This window comes from Protopterus annectens, chromosome 1.part1, assembly GCF_019279795.1.
Source record: "Protopterus annectens isolate FY-2018-M chromosome 1.part1, PAN1.0, whole genome shotgun sequence".
In the NCBI taxonomy this organism is placed as follows: domain Eukaryota; kingdom Metazoa; phylum Chordata; order Ceratodontiformes; family Protopteridae; genus Protopterus; species Protopterus annectens.
Window position 1 is genome coordinate 859,131,212 of NC_056726.1, and position 17,556 is coordinate 859,148,767.

Sequence of the window (17,556 nt, forward strand, 5' to 3'; positions counted from 1 at the left end):
ATCTGCTGAAGGGACGCCACTGCCCATTACTGCTGAAGGTGAAGCTAAATTAACACTTTAGCATATTTCACTCTAGCAGTGTAAAAAATCCCCATTAAGGCAATAACAGTCCATAACCATAAAATTAAATCCTGTGAGTCGTGTCAAGTATTTAGATTTCAAAGAACTTGTCTTTGTATCTGTAACCATTCTACCTCACTGACTGTTTGTTTTTGGTGGTACACCATCTGTGTGTGTGTGTGTGGGGGGGGGGGGTCTGTATTCGATTGAAGTACCTGCTTGGTCCTATCCTCATATCAGTTGTTTCTCCAGCTACTATAGCATAATTTCAACCCAAAGTCACTGCAGTACTGCCTGTTGCAGTTAACTTAGGTGCATATTAACAGCAATCTACCAGCTTGTGTTACTGTCTTTAAAACTATCAGGATTTTGTCTTATTTCCTGTTTTGCTGCAGTTTTACAGCTAGTTTTTTTTTGTGGTACTTACTCCACCACAGACAGACCTACTCTGTTCAGCCCTCGCTATGTTCAGAGCTTCATTCCACTCTCCTGCCTTAGCCCAAGTTCCCACCCCCCCACTACAGCTACACTTACACTTACACATGACTTACTCCACCTCCTCTATCCTATGCCTCACTTTCTATCCAATCACAAACTGTTCTGTTTATATCATCTCCACCCACTTCTGTTCTAATTGCCTTCTCAAATCTCACTCTGCTCCCTACTCATCAAAACCTACCTATTCTCCACTCTGTTACCATTGCTCGTTAATTCACCTCACCATACTGCAAGCTTTTTACAACAATAACCTTGCTGTTTCCCTCCTGCATCACCTTATTCGTTCTCCTCTTCTCATTCCTAACATCACCACCAGTAATAGTAATAAATAACCACACCTCAACCTTTACTTCATCCTTACCTATAGACCATCTTCCCTCTAGCTACACAAAGAATTCCTATAACTCCAATCCACTGTTGTAACCCCAGAATACTAAAACATGTCAGTCCCAATGCTAAGGTAATGCTTCCACCCATCTCGGCTAAAAACGCCATAATAAACAAGCCTTCTTTTCTCCACCATACATCAGTGTGGTGACATCCACCCCACTCATGTCCCAGCCAAGCCCCAAACCATAAAACACACCCTAAAAGTTTAAAAATATTCTCTCTAAACATTTAAAGCATATGCAACAAAATCACAGATGCCTGGATGACCCAACACAACCCAGAAATCCTAGCCACAACAGAGACATGGCTAAAGCCTGAAACAAAGATGCTGAAATAATACTCCCTGGTTATAATATTATTAGCTTGACAGAAAACATAAAAAGCAGGTGGAATAGCTACAATCTTTCCAAATATGCTCACAGTAACTCTTTATACAGGCACAATCCCAACTTTTGGAAAAGCAGAAAATCTAATTTCATTCCTTAAACTTAATAGAGTCTAGAGCATATGCACTGCAGTGCTTTATACTCCCCAGGACAGAACATACCAATTGAAAACATACTATCCTCAATAGCAGATACTATCACAAATGAAATTATCCTCCTGGGTGATGTAAACATTGACTGGCAGGCTTTATCAGCAAATTCAGCAATCAACAACATGAACCTCTTTGGATTCACTCAGGTTATTAATACACCAACAAAATATGGCAAAATAACTGGATTCAGGTTACCAACCCATCTAATTTTACCTTCTCAACTACCCTCCCTGATATACTCACTGTCTCTAATCATTTAATCTCTGATATCTCTTTAAATATATTATTAGAATTGTCTAAGATCTCATTTATGACATACTAATCCCTGAAACAAATAATATGACTACTGAATTTTTCCTCACATGTTCTTTTCAACTCATGCTATTGTTTTTCGTTGCATATTCTATTATGAAGCATATGCTTTAAGTTTTTCTCTTTACAGCATTTTTTCACTCTTATTCTTTTGTAATGGAACATGATATTTTGTGATTGATAATGCCTGTACTTGATCTTTGAAATATTGTGATTGTGGAGCTTTTCTCCCCAGGCCTCTGCTGAAAATGGGCACTTTCTGGCCCAGTCATACTTTCCTAATAAACAAATATCAAATGAATAAATAAATAAATAAATATATAATTCTATCTAATCTAGATTCTTTGCTTCTCCATAAGCATGAGATAGCTTACAAAGGTGTGGACAGATTACTGCAGGACATCACTTTAGAATACACTACTGTATATGTTTGGAGTTTAACTAACAATTCTCACATGTGCCTTCCTTCATCTAATACTCTGTTGTGACATGATACACAGTATTTATTACTTTTACTTGGCTGGTAATATAAGTCCAAAAATGAGGAGTAACTGGGGAGACTTGTTGTCTGTTATGTGTTGGCAAATTTTAAAAACATCTACCTCCTGCTTTAGGATAATGACACATGTACATGTATAATGGAAGTGTTACTGTGGTGTAACTTAAAACCTTGAAGTCAATACGGTGTGGTAAAAGAGTGGCAAACAACACAACTAGATAAAATCCAATCCTAGAGCCAATAACCTATGACCGCAGTTGAAAAGACAAGTTTATTAGTCCACAGGTCACAATTTGCAAATGTAATCCACAAAAATCACAGTGTAAATCCTTTGAAACACAACAGGTCAAGCGCTTTTGTCAATAGACTTCATCAGAACAGTTTAATGCTTGTACAATTAACCTTTTTATATAAAAAAAAACTCCCATCAATTAAGGGAAATAACCCTAGGTTAAAGTGACAGTGCTAAAAAATGCTAAAACAGTTAAAATTTTCACTTAAAAGATTACAAATCACTAAAAACATAATATATATGATATATATATTAAAACAAATATGATTGTGTTGGAATGGTGAAAAATATTATTACATTGTTTCTGGGACAAAATATCCAAAATATTAAAAATATTAAACACATTAGTATTAAAAATTAAAAATTAAAATAGCAGCCACTAAGCTGTTTCAAAGTTTGGTTGCCCGGTACCTCAGTTTGGGCTTTAAACTAATATGCTCATTAATCCCTGGAACTACAGTGGCATTAAGTCTAAGTTGCCATCTTACTTCTGCTCTAAGCAGTTGGGTGGCCCAGTCACCTCCCCTAATATTCTTGGCCACAACCTCCAAAATCCCAAACCGAAAATAATGGTCCGGGTAGCTGGCAATATGTTTATAAAGGACATTGTTATCATCCTTCCTTATAATACTGTACATGTGTTCGTAAATTCTCCTATTCAGTTTTCTTTCTGTTTCCCCTACATACAAGTATCCACAGGCCTGGCAAACAGCAAGGTACACCAACGAACATATGTACAGTATTATAAGGAAGGATGATAACAATGCCCTTTATAAACATATTGCCAGCTACCCGGACCATTATTTTCGGTTTGGGATTTTGGAGGTTGTGGCCAAGAATATTAGGGGAGGTCACTGGGCCAACCAACTGCTTAGAGCAGAAGTGAAATGATTGCAGGATGGGTTACAGGATGCCAGTCTTACATTTTGGAATAATCCTCAGATAACACAGATCAATGATTTAGTTAAAGGATCCCTTATAGAACAACGCCAGATGTGGATACACCCAATATTTCTAATCACAAATTGAGGGATAATAAAGCTAAGTGAAGTGGGCTGGGTTTCAGGTCAGAAAAATACATTGAACATTGAAGCTGCTAACAGCATGATCATGCTTAATACTCAAAAAGGAAGACAGTGGATATTTACTAGTCTTGTCTAGTAAATGTTACAAAAATAAGGGATTGACTGGTTGCTTGATTAGCTGATTCATTGATTGATTAATGAGATTGATTGGTTGGTTGATTCACTCATTCATTCATGCATTAAGCAACCAATAGAATTATTTCATCTTTAACAGCAAAAATTACACACCAGTAATTACTACCAAAGAAAGATTTGGGTTAAAAGATATGTAACAACACCAAGACATATTTCTTCACTAATAAAATATTTAAGATGTCCCTTGAATATGAACAGATTTTCTAAATTCTTTATTAATTGTATGGAGTTACAAAATGCACGATAAACAAATGAGAATGCACTGATGATGTTTATATTTACTAATAATTTGTGAGTGACCAGGGAGGACGCTATAATATAATACTCGGGCATTATTATACTGCCTTAAATGTGAGTTGGCTGTAGGATGACATAAACATGTGTGTTTGTAGTGAGTTGTACACCAGCATGACTATAACAGATGTTCTGCATAAGAAAACATCTGACTAGCATATACGTCCAGTGGTGATTCGTCTTCATGAGCTCCCGACTCATGAAAGGTCTGAATAGACTCTACTTATTGAGGTATAATTATATGGTATGCATTAAGGGACAAAAAATAATTATTGCTGAATGGCAGCAAAATTCAGAGAAGACAAAAACAATTCCCTCTGATAAAAAGGTCATTAATACTGACCGGTAGTTTTATCCTTGAAACTGAAGTTGCCATCTAGATCCGATATGTTTAGCTTGCAATTGACAAAAACAAGAAATTTACAGTGGTGATGGTAATCAATGTGGTCAGAATAAAACACTGCTCTACGGCTGAGTGCATCACTTTACCTAGACATCAACAGAAGATAGATTTGCAAAAATCTATCATTGTAAACAAAGTAAGTCTTTGCTGAAACTATTCTTATGTAACCCAGTTAGAGACTTTTGACTTTCAGAATGACACTAAAATGACAGTGTGTTGCAATAAAGCTGTTTATTCTATGGCACAAACTAAACTTCAGGCATACAACTCTGCAAACGCATTGGTACCAGATTGGTACTAGTCAAAAAAGCAAGGCTGAACATTTTCTGGCTAACTGGAACATGTAAGGCTCATGCAATAATCTCAGAAACGTGTTAACTGGTGTATAACCCAATGCATCTTAGATATAGTGAAAGATCACTTGTATATAAAGAACATATTTTTCATTTGTAGTCAGCTCACTTTCAGCTATGTTTTTTGATCCAATTCTTCATATCTATCAGTAGATGTCAAACAGCAGTTTCTCATTGGAAAAGGACTAGTTAATAACTTAAGACGAGGGACCACCTTGAGCGCGCAGTATCCTCTTCTGTGATGAGGTAGCATCCTTTCCTTTCCTTTCGCAAATTATATAAACATTTTAATATTACTATTGCTAATATTACTTCACCACTGACCATGATATTATTACTCGTGTGGCCAGTGTATTGAGGCTCGAACTGCCTCATGAATATGCCGAACCTGCCCACCAAAACCAGTGCAATGGTTCTGAGGACACATTTGCTGGTTTATGTTTCTCTGTTGCTATGATGTACAATGGTAGGTGACACTCCATCCTTCAGTGGCTGTAAGCCTGAATGCACTTATATAGCTTGTTGTTGATACAGCATTACAACTAAGTCTGTTTTTGTCTGAATTATTGATTTTATGCCCTTAGGCAGTATAGTGACAAGGGAATACTCAAGTTATTCATCAGATGCTGCTAAATTATCGTGACACAAATATTATGTTACTTGCATCTTAAGAGTGAAGAGAGTTAAGTTAAGCATTAAGTGTTTTAGTCAGGATATTGATTAGTGGACAGTCTTGTTTTAGTTTGGATATTCACAACAAGATGCCCATCTGGTGTCTAGGGGGAACTAGCATTAGCATACTACAAACCTCTTTGTTGTATCTTTGAATGAATTTCTACCTAGGGCACTATCTCCTTCTGTGTCATGCTATTGCATAATGGTTTCAGTTACATGTATTATTTCTGATATGCTTAATAATTCTTCCTGGAGCTGTTTGCTTCTCATTTCCCTTGTAGCGGAGGTGGATGCTTAGTAGGAGTCAATATGATTACCTGCTTTTACTTAAAAATAATATAGGGTTCTTTTAAAAAAGGCACTTTTTTTTTTTTTTTTTTTTTTTTTTTACAAATGCATTCAGTGTCCCCATCCTTGTGCTTTTAATATTGTTACTAACATACTACCTATCAATTCTGCTTTAGCTAACACATATGGATAACCAAATAGATTTTGTTTTATCTTTTTAGTATAAAGAAAAAAAACAGTTAGTAACAGCACTACATAAGGCTATTACTACATTATCATTTTTGGTATATTGTCATAGACCAAAATATTTACCTGTTGCCACTGCTGCCCCTTTATGTATTAGTTAGTTTTAATATTTTTGGTGTCTTTATAGCATTTACTGTTTCACTGCACAGTTCTCACTTTTAGGGGAAGAATCCAGAAGGTTGATTCAGGACTCTTGCACAAAATATATTCCATATGTGAATTTTGAATACAGGATATGAAGTGCGGTGCTGTTAATTGTTAATTAGAAATGAGCATGCAGAGTGCTGCAGCTTATGTGTGTTCTTATATAAGAATTCCTTTTACTACCTAATAATAGTGAACTCAGCGAAAACAGAGAAGCTCAGGCAACATATTGCTTAATTTGCTAATATAAAAGCTTCAGGTGCACAAAAGCCAAAGCACTACATTTTAATTGATGACATGGTTGTGCTAATAGTCATTGTTAATTAGTATTTTTGAAGAAAAAAATGTAAGCTGGTCAAAACCACCCTATATGTCTGGGGAATGGAGAACTAAAATGTAACTATTGTGCATATTCTGCAGAAAGATAATACAGTATTCCTTAACAGCATGATAATGAAAAAAGTACTCTTACATAACAACAACATGACCATTCTGGGACTGGGCCATGTCATGCTTCTGTTATCTCATAAGATGCCAAAATAGCAGCCATTTTCTTGGCTCACAAAGAACCCCCTATCACTGAAGATTAGGTGATCTGTATGCATTCGCTAGTATGTAACATTTGATTTTCACTGATTTTTATAAACAAACATGAAAAAAAAATAAAGCATACTGCATCCATATTACTGTAATGTGCAAACATTGCCAAGAACATGGCCAAGGTGTGTACAGTATGCATGGAGACTTCCACATCCACTGCTGACTGTGGAAAAAACACCATAGCAAAAGAAGTTTAGATGCACAATGCCATTATCAAAATGGTAAGCACTTTTTTTTAATAATGGCGTTGCATAAAAGTAATAATCTATTCATCTGTGTATGAAAAAGGATTTAGCCACACCCAGTCCTTCATTAGGATTTAAATGTATACTGCCAGGGAAAACCAAACTAAATAAGAATGGTTTCCTATGCTTCATCTTTCCTAGTGAAATATTCTAAGAGATGTGATTGAAAAACTACAAAACTGGCACTGGGTAAAAATGTGGGTGTAGCCTCCTGCAAAAACATACTTCAGCAAACCCTATGCAAAATAATACACACTACAATTGTATGCCATGCCTGAGTGTTCTCAAATGTACACACATCATTGTTTGTGTGGGAAAGGGAGCAAGTGGGTGAAATCCAGACTGTGTTTGCATGTTGCACGTACTATTCTTTACAGAATCATGTTTTCTTGTCTTTACAGATTTCTAAAAAAATAAAAAACACTTTTACTAGTTTGAGATATCAATGTGTGCATTTGTTTTCAGTGAGAAATACTGTTTGTACATTTAAATATGGCAACTGCTCTTTACTGAAAATGCCATTTAATGATGCTATGAAATTTGGTGGAGTTCCTTAGCAAAAAGTGGCATGAGTTTAATAGCTTCATTAATGTAGCTTGTGAGTTTGCATGTGTTTGTGTTTGTGTGTGTGTGTGTGTGTGTGTGTGTGTGTGTGTGTGTGTGTGTGTGTGTGTGTGTGTGTGTGTGTGTGTCTGTGTGTGTGTGTGTGTGTGTGTGTGTGTGTGTGTGTGTGTGTGTGTGTGTGTGTGTGTGTGTGTGTGAGAGAGAAAAAGAGAGACAGAGAGAAATGGAGTCCTTGCACATATACAAGTGTGTGTTGAAGACAGGCTTTGTACTTTTACCACAGCAAATCATCAATGTACATGAAATATGTATATTTTTGCATCAAGTAATTCTGTGGACCTATAATATAGCAAAATATTCAATAAATGTTCACTATATAATTAGCACTTAATGATTTGGAGAAGCACCTGTGTCTATCCTGGCTTTGCATCCCCCTATTCTTCCACAGCTCTTAATTAACCTTTTAGATGATCTGCTTGTAAGCTTCCTAGGAATCACATTGATTTCTGTATTTTTTATAAGTAGAATTTCCATGTAAAACCAGTAATCCTAGGATACTATGTTAGTATGTTTGGTAGCTGAACAAATCAATTTCAAATAACAAAGCTCTGCTTTGAAGAATCTGTTAGCTGTTCGTGATTTGTGGTAGGTTTCACCGGGTTTAACCTTATTCATCATTTTCTGTAGTCTAGTCTGACTTCTCCCATTAATTAGCACTGAGAGGACATCGCTGGTTGTACTTTCAAAAAAAGAGGCTAAATCAAGCTCAAAAAGAATGAGATGTTCAGTGAAATGCAAACAAAAATAGAAGCATAGTGGTAGGCTTTCTGAAGAAGTATGCTGCTAGATAACAACTGAGCAATTAACAAACATGGGCAATAAAATCAAAACCCATAAAGTACATGTTAAAAATAAGACAGTCAAGTGCAGGAACCCTCATATGGCCAAGCCTGGGAAATAATTCGAATTTCATTTATCTTCAAAGTGATATGTTATAAAATGTATTCTTGTATCTGAGGTTCTTTGACTTACTAAGAAAAGAATGTATACATTTTCAGCAGGAAAACTGATATTGACCTGATCCTACATTGCCTATCAGGGAAGCACATCATCATAATATTGTGTACATTGATAACAACTGCACGTGGTATGTAGCGTTTAAATTTGTCTAATGATTATCTGATTTATTGTTTCAGTGCCAACCATTGGCATATGTTTATACTAGCCTAAAATGCTGAAATGCCAAATGCAAGAGACCTTAAATAAGACCATGTGATTTCTACCCCTTTTAGTTGTAGTGGATTATATTGTATTAAATGGCTTCTATTACATACTTGGGGTGAAACTGGTGAAATTGCTGGCGTGTCGGTAGCCCACAGAAAAAAGAATAATAATGGCATAACGCCAAATGCTTTTTCTTATAAGTGTATTATATGCTTAAGAAATTCACTCCCGAAGTGAACGTTGGTATCTACTCAAGATCACGTAATAATGGGTTATGATCGGTGACCCTATCATACTATGTACTGCACGGAACGTTATCTGCTCCAAGTACTTCTAGTAAAGCACTTGGTGAGTGCGGCCTTTCTGACAGCATTTGGTGAATGCTTTCTTTCTGACAACACATGGCAAGTGCTGCCTTTTTGACATCACATGGCGAGTGCTGCCTTTTTGACATCACATGGTGAGTGGTGCCTTTTTGACATCACATGGCGAGTGGTGCCTTTTTGACATCACATGGTGAGTGGTGCCTTTTTGACATCACATGGTGAGTGGTGCCTTTTTGACATCACATGGTGAGTGGTGCCTTTTTGACATCACATGGTGAGTGGTGCCTTTTTGACATCACATGGTGAGTGCTGCCTTTTTGACATCACATGGTGAGTGCTGCCTTTTTGACATCACATGGTGAGTGGTGCCTTTTTGACATCACATGGTAAGTGCTGCCTTTTTGACATCACATGGCGAGTGGTGCCTTTTTGACAATGTTCGCTAAGGGAGCACTATCAGAAAGGCAGAAATACACTCACTTATGTTAGAGAAAGTCTGGGACACATTACAAGCACACAGAGGGCAGGCAGAATTAAATGTTTTTTTTTTTATTCTGCTGTTATTTAACTGCCAAGTGTGATATCCAGTATTAGCAAGTGAAGGAGCAGGTGCTTAACTGTTGTTTAGATTGAGTCTTGCACTACAGAAGTATTATGGATAGGCTTTACCCATTATCACAAAGACAGTTCTATTTAATTTTTTTTAATAGAGGTACTGATTCAGTGATTTCTTGAAAGCATTAGGTTGATATGTCCTCAGACAGACTGTTTGAACTGATTAGTGTTATTTTGGAGAAGCTTGTTTTGCAGGAGGATAATGAGTGTGCAGGTCTCAGTATGTAAATCCAGTTGTTATTGCTGAGTGAATCTGTTTGATCTTTGATAATAAGTTTACTGAGCCGTAGCGGGCAGTACTTTTGAACACACTTGAATGTAAAGATGTTAAAAGGACATTTGCCCTAGCAGCAATAGAAAGCCATTTCGTTTCTTTCCTTTTTTTAATACTAGAGTGATACTGGTGAATATGTTTATTTTATTTTATTTTCAGCTAGCTCATCTGTCATCTAAGGAGAGTAAGTTGGACATTTTGTAAGATGCTTTATGTTGGTAGAAAACATTAACGATAGTGGATTATGAGTGGTCTTTAAAGGAAAGGCATTGTTCAGGAGTGATTCCTAAATATTTCTGAACTGTGTTTGAGGGTATTTGTTTACATTTGGGATCAGTTATGCTGAGGGTATCGTTGTTTAGTTTGTAAGATACAGTTAATGACAGCAAATTCTGGGCAACAACACAGGTTGCTAACAAAGAATATGGCACATTTTCTTTTTGGGGGTGTAGGTAGTGCAGTTTTATGGCTAATAGCCCTTATGTGAAGAACAGGTATACACGAATAAGTCTTGATATCTACATCAGACATACCTCTGAATCCAGAAATGTGGTTGACTATGCACAATGTTTGCCAATTGAAAGTTTTTATATAGGCAAAGCTACTAAGAAACTGAAAGAGAGTCTCTGAACATAGTTGTTCTATTACACCTAAAGATTATAAAAATGTGTTACACAAACATATTGCTTTATACAAGATGCTTGTGTTACAAATGGCCATACAAGGTGATGGTGTTACAAATGTAGTAGAACTGTATGTCATGCACAGATCAAACTGATTTGTGCAGGCTTTTGTGTTAAAAAGGTATTTTGTAAAGTGCTTAGGTTTGAAATGCAGCCACGATGTGCCTTATTGGAGAGAACAGAAATGTACATGCACTATTCTACCTTTTTAAATGTATATGTTTTTACAGAAGAAACTGGAGGGTTAACCTCAGTTCAGCAAACTTCAGAAAAATATATGAAATTAAATCACATTATAGGCTAGACCATAAAGATGTTATCTCACAGGTTTCAAGGCAGCCAGAGACACAAAGTCTGTACTAGGAAGCTTTCCGTATTGTCTTTAGGTGAACAAATTGCCACTGAAGAAGAGTGGAAGTGTTTAATTGTTTTACAACTTCCAGAAGCTCAGCAGATCTGAGCAAAGCTCTTGTGTGTTTATTTTTAAAGGTAGGTGCTAAGTCTTGCCAGTTTCAGCAAAGGGGGTTTTACATGGGTACTAGAATTCAGATGACAAGAAGTGATGTCATTCTGCAAGCTATCTCAGAAGTAATATTTTAGATATTATTTTGAGATGTCTCTTAGAGGGACTGAGCATTCTGTATTCTGTCTTGGGCCTGACAACAAGAAGAGCCATTCACCACATCATCTGCCTGGCTCTATTAACTAAGTTATTGGGGAATAGTATAATTCTCTTAAATTCAGTCAGGAATAGTGAAGCTTAGTTTAGATATTGTTTTTTCTTTATTTGTCTGAGCCTGTCCTGAAATGTTATTTTAAATATTTCTTGTGGGTTTAAACTCTGATGGCACTGTGAATATATACTTAGTATTTTCTTGTTTTTTTGTTATTCATTATTAACTATATTTAAACCTTTTATTGTGGCTGATCTTTGCAGAAATATTTAAGTTTTGAGAGTACTGGCATATTTATTTGGTGACACTCTGTCGGCCACTGCTAATATTAGTTTCACTCAGTATATTGGGTAACCTTGGAAGAGCCTTAAGGTAGCTGGCAGGAGTGCCTGGCAGCAGTCATAACTACATTATTGTATGGGCAATAAGGGGGGGTAGCTGGTAAACCTGTGCCAGCCTTTCCCAGGTGTGTGTGTAAATCAAACCTCAAAGAGTGCATGTGTCATCTACTTGAGCAGGGACACAAAACATTGGTTGGACAGAGAGGGTGTTGCAAGTCTTTGCTTGGTCACTCAGCTGAGATCTCAACTTTATAGCTGTGCCAGTGGGGAGTCATACTGGGGAGCTGGAGAAACAGGGAGAAACCATCCCCAGACTAACCGTGGTCTCTGTGTGCTCTTAAGGGAAATTGCACTTGATGCAGAGAGCTGTATCTGGAAATACTGTGTGAGTACCTGTTATCCTCCCAGTGGACATCCTCCCTCAGGTGCCAGTGGTAAATATTGAGGCTACTGGTCCAGTGGTGGGACATCACATTCAGTGAACAAAAGTGCTTCAATTGTTTTATTAGTTTATTTTATTGAATTATTCTACTCCTGCCCCCTTGTTCCAGGGGTGTTTTTTATGTATAAGTCCTCATTATCAGTAGATGTACCAAGTAAACATCATACAACAAATGCATTTTTTTTGGGGGGGGGGGTTGTCCTTCAGGCAGGCAAAATCTCCTCTCCTCATTCAGCTGGTTTACTGAACCTGGCTTAGCCTACCCTGGGCTTAGCTCATGCCACATCCAGGGCCTGGGGTGAGGTTGAAGACATTAGTGCAGTGTCATGCAGTGGCTGAGACTGTGCACTAACCCCCCCCCCCAGCAGCCATGTAAATTCAATAATTGCTATTTTGCAGAAGTGTGTACATGAGAAAGCAGTATACTACTTGTAGTGTGGGGGTCACCAGGCTCTTCATGCTACTACTGCAGCAAGCCTAGACCACCTCTTTCCATGCAGGATGAGTTAGGCAATGTTATCCTCTCACTCCCATCCTCCAATGTTCAGGACCATCCAGAGCCAGCTCCTAGCTCAAAAAGGCTCATCTGGAGCACAGTGAATGCTTTATTCCAATGAGCTAAAAAAAATAAGCTAAATAAACACATCTTGAGAAAAATCAAATCCAAGAAATTGGGCTTAAACAAAGTCAAGGTAAACCTGCAAGTTTGGAAGACTGTTGCTGCCCATCACATTGACAAGTTGTATTTATTCCCTGACCTACTTGTTGGCCACTATTCACGTTCTCTCTTTCCATGACTCATGAAAACTGTATAACATAATTGCAAAGCAGACTATGAGTGACAACTCTGTATTCTTTGAGCATTAAGGCTTGTATCCAGAGAATTTCATTATGATATGGAAAGTTCAATACAATGTTTATAAGTACTGCCATATCCCTGATTGCCACTGTCGGTAACTACATTTTATAGAAATCGCATTTACTTATTTGATTTGTATGCAATCTTGGATCTTCTAGCTTAATTGCAGACACAGGCAATTGTGAGCTAATCTACATAACTTCCAAATCATTCACAAGGAAGTCTTTGTGATCTCTTGTAATTATGGTCTGCAGCTTTCTTAGTTTGTCCTGTACATCATGCATATTTTAGATTTAGGAACAATCTTTGAAGTCCTGCTGGTATGCTATGAAAAGATTTTCTTGGACATGTCCTCTAATGGCTTACATTGAAATTTTGACAAACAAATCTTAGAGCTAATATTTCTTTATTATAGCATTTCTGAGCATTAGCCAAAGTGCAGAAATCATATATTACTCATCAACCTGCCTGAAATAGCACTACTCCAAGCTTTTGTTTGCAAATAGCCATGTGAAAAGTAAATGGGTAAGACACATCACAGAACTCCCATGCAGATGCCTCAGTAACTAGTCTATTTTGCATCTCCAACCTCCTGTCTTGTTCCTGTGACCAGAATCTAGCAGAACTAAACAGCATGCACTAGTGCATTCAGTGATACTGCTATATCTGATATTTTGGAATGAACTTGTAAAGATATTCCACCAACAAAGAATCACATATAAGATGCACTGTCATGGGATTTCTGCATACTGGCTATGGTGATAGCTTAACTGGAATCTGGTTTGAAATCTTCAGAGATCAAAACATATCTCACTTACATAGGAGTAGGCGCGAGTAAGATACTTAATTCATTCTTTAGTAAAGTCCACCTCTAACATCCTAGAATGTATATGTATAAATGTAACTACTGTTTGTGTATAAATGTAAATATATATGTAACTACTCTGTGTTTGACTGGAACTTAGCATAATGCAATATAAGCAAGTGGAGCTTTTTTCTCTGAGCCTCTTCTGAAAGTGGATATTACCCAGTTGGACTTTCCCAGTAAATAAAGACAAATAAATAAAGGAATATTATATTCCATGACTTCATGCCTCAAACTATTTAGCAATTTTAGTAAGTTGTAAGTCTTGCTTTTGTTTGGTAGCTCCCAAGCTAGAAAAGCATCAAATGTATTGATCATTCTTTCTTATCCTTCAGTCTTGTTCACCTTCTATTTTTTAAAACATTTCGGAGATGGATTATTTTCCAAATCTCTTGATAGCTTGAAAGCTGCATCGACCCAGCTGGGTGTCAAATGTGCAAAGTGTTAAACTAGATATTTTAATCGCAAATTCCTTGACTAGCATCAAGCTCAGACAAAAATGTTGATTTTGGCATTATGGTAGCAACTTCTTAACTGGACTGGAGTAAATAACATTCTTTGAAAAGTATTTACTTTTAGTCTGCATTAATCATGCTTCACAACTGCTACTATGCTGCTAACTCATTTGCTTTCCTTTGCTTGTTTAATATTTATACCCATGGCTTCCATGTTCATTATTTTCTAATCAATTCCTCTTCTAGGTGTTCCTGGGACTCTTTTTTGTGCATGTAAAACTGGTATTGCTAAAGATAAAAATCTTAATGTGAAACTCAATTGTTACACAACCAAAATCATAGAATAAACCAGAATAGCTCTCTATAAAATGCCACTGTCATCTCGAGCAGTGGGTCTTTTGACCCTTAGTGAATTACTCATAAAGCTATTCTTATTATTGCATTTGCTAGCATTATCATTTCTGGAATTTTCTTTGAAATCTCTTATACAAAATAAATATGTATAATTGGATTACTTTGACTTTCATTAAACAGGTTACAAACACAAGCCTCTCTGTCCATTATTCACACATTTGTGGTGGACATCTGAATTGTACATACTGTCTTTCAGGCCTTTTCCATAGTCTTATTAATAATATGTTTAATAATATCACTTTTACATTTCTGACTATCTTGCAATTGCTTGAACACATCTGAAAACCATTCTGTAACTAAGCATTCCTTTAATCACAGAACCCAGTATATTTGTTTCTTCCTTTACAAGGATACCTGAAAAATCATGTTTCTATACTTGCATTAGTCTATGATGGTGGATTCAACTGTTAGCATGAATAATATTACACAGAAATCAATATGTCACATTAAGCAGATTCAGTGACTTTGTCATAGTTTCTGACAGCTTTCTGCATTCTGTACCATTCTCACACATGAATACTACCCCTTATCAGTAAAATGTGCAATTCACCAGAATCAGAAATTTTCACTCAGAATTTAAATTAATTTACATAATTATCTATTTACTCTGCAACCCTTTTACTTCTTGTGAAAAATGTTCATACAAAAGATTCTTTTTTGGTTTGCAGTATACCTGCTTCTTGTCCATCAGGACTGCTAAGTTGTAACTATCCTAACCATTTCTTCACTTACAACATGAAGGATCATCTGTAACAACTGGAAAGGCCACAGAAATACCTCACTAAAAGAATCACATACCTAAAGCAGATGCCCTACACTGACCGCCTTAAAAAACTCCAGCTATACTCTGTCGCATATCGTCTACTCAGAGGCAATCTCTGCTTAACATACAAGGCTATGTCAGACCCAGAGCTGTTGGACATGCTACACTTAAAGAAATCCCAATCCCTCAGAGCCACATGCTCCAGGGATCTAAACCTTGTCATCACAATAAACAAAACATGCTGGAGGGATAGGTTCCTGACCCAGAGACTCCCTAGACTCTGGAATAGACTGCCCATACATGTCAAGCAGAGCGCCTCTTTGGCCCTCTTCAAAAGGAACCTTGACGACTGGATGGGAGAAAGGAAATTCACCCCGGGGATCATGTCAGTTGCCCTGCTAGACGGGGGTCCAGGGAAGTAAATAGTGGTGGAAGAAATAGCCAGGGAATTGTTATGGCTAGGCTTGTATAGGCCCTAGGGCCAATAGCCTAGTACCAAACTATTAATCAATCTATGAACCTAGGAACTTTACAAATTAGATGATTTCTGACTTTTCTGCAATACTAACAACAAAGAAAAAAATTCCACAGCATAACAGAAAGAAAACAGAAATCCACAGGTAAAAACAGCACTGTGTCCTCACCAAAGAAATCACTTTGCTGGAACATTGTTTTAGTACCTTTGTTTAAAAATCAAGACTTCTTCAGAAAAAAAAAAAAGCTCTATGGGACACTTTATTTTAAATATGAAATCACAAAAGTACTAAAACAAAGTTCCAACAAAGTGAGGTCTTTGGTGAGGACACAGCATTTATTTTTTCTGCAACAATATTCACACTGGAGTACTATTGTTTTTTGAGACCAGAATTTTGGGGTTTTATATCATCTTCCTGCAACTTCCATGGTGGTGCAGTGGTGGCGTTGTTGCCTCACAGCAAGAGGTTCTGCCGTGCGATTCTCAGCTTGGGTTGGGAGTGCCTTCTGTGTGGTGTCTGCATGTCCTCCCCACAGTCGAGTGGGCATTTCGAAAGACATGCGTTGAATGGGCATGACTTCATTGAAGGTTGGGCATTGGGCTGGCAATTCGACACCATAAAAAACAACTGCCAATCATTAGCGGACCGGAGTTCCGCTGTGGCAACCCCTAATCGGGAAAAGCCAAAAGACAAATAACAACATACCATCTTCCTACAACTTCAAGGATATTATTTGTCTGACTGAAAATATTTTGAACCAAAATAATTTAACTGTTAATAGGGAATTATTGGATCATTCATATTGAAGGAGTAGTAAAGAAATGAATTTAGTCTAGTTTACAATTTGGTTGTAGATGGAAAAATGTAATTTTACATGCAAAATGTTATAATATTCTTGTTTTGGTATAAATAATGTGGCTTTGGGAAATATAGCAGAACTTTAAGCATTCTACTTTAATGCTGAAAAGTGAAAACAAATATGACTTGTCTTTGTACGTGGCCATGGAAATGTAGCAATCCCTTTGAACAGGAGGAAATTTCAAATTGAAGAAATTAAGTCTTCACTAGTTCTGAACATTGTTTACATACAAAAAAGAAGCTTTTTGTTCAAGTATCTTCAATTCTGAAACTACTTAGTATATGCTCACAATAAGGCATCATATGTGAAGCGCATTTACCAAGTACCTTTACATAATGACATCAACGAAGAAGACAGATGACATACGTACTATTTTACTGGTCACTCACCCGTGAAGGTGCAGCTACTGTGTTATCACAACATACACTACAAATGTTTACAAAGCTAAACAGTTTCTAGAACAGTAAATCAGCATTGCCGAAAACAACTTACTAGCAAATTCAAAATTATCTGTTAAATTCATTGGTGTAGTCAGCAATGAATCAGTCTTTGAGCTGATTTAATTAGCTAGTATGCCTTTTTATGAGTAGCAGAATTTTGAGATTGGTAAATTTGAATATCACCTGATTACATCAAGATGACTTGTCTCTTAAACTGCAAAAGCT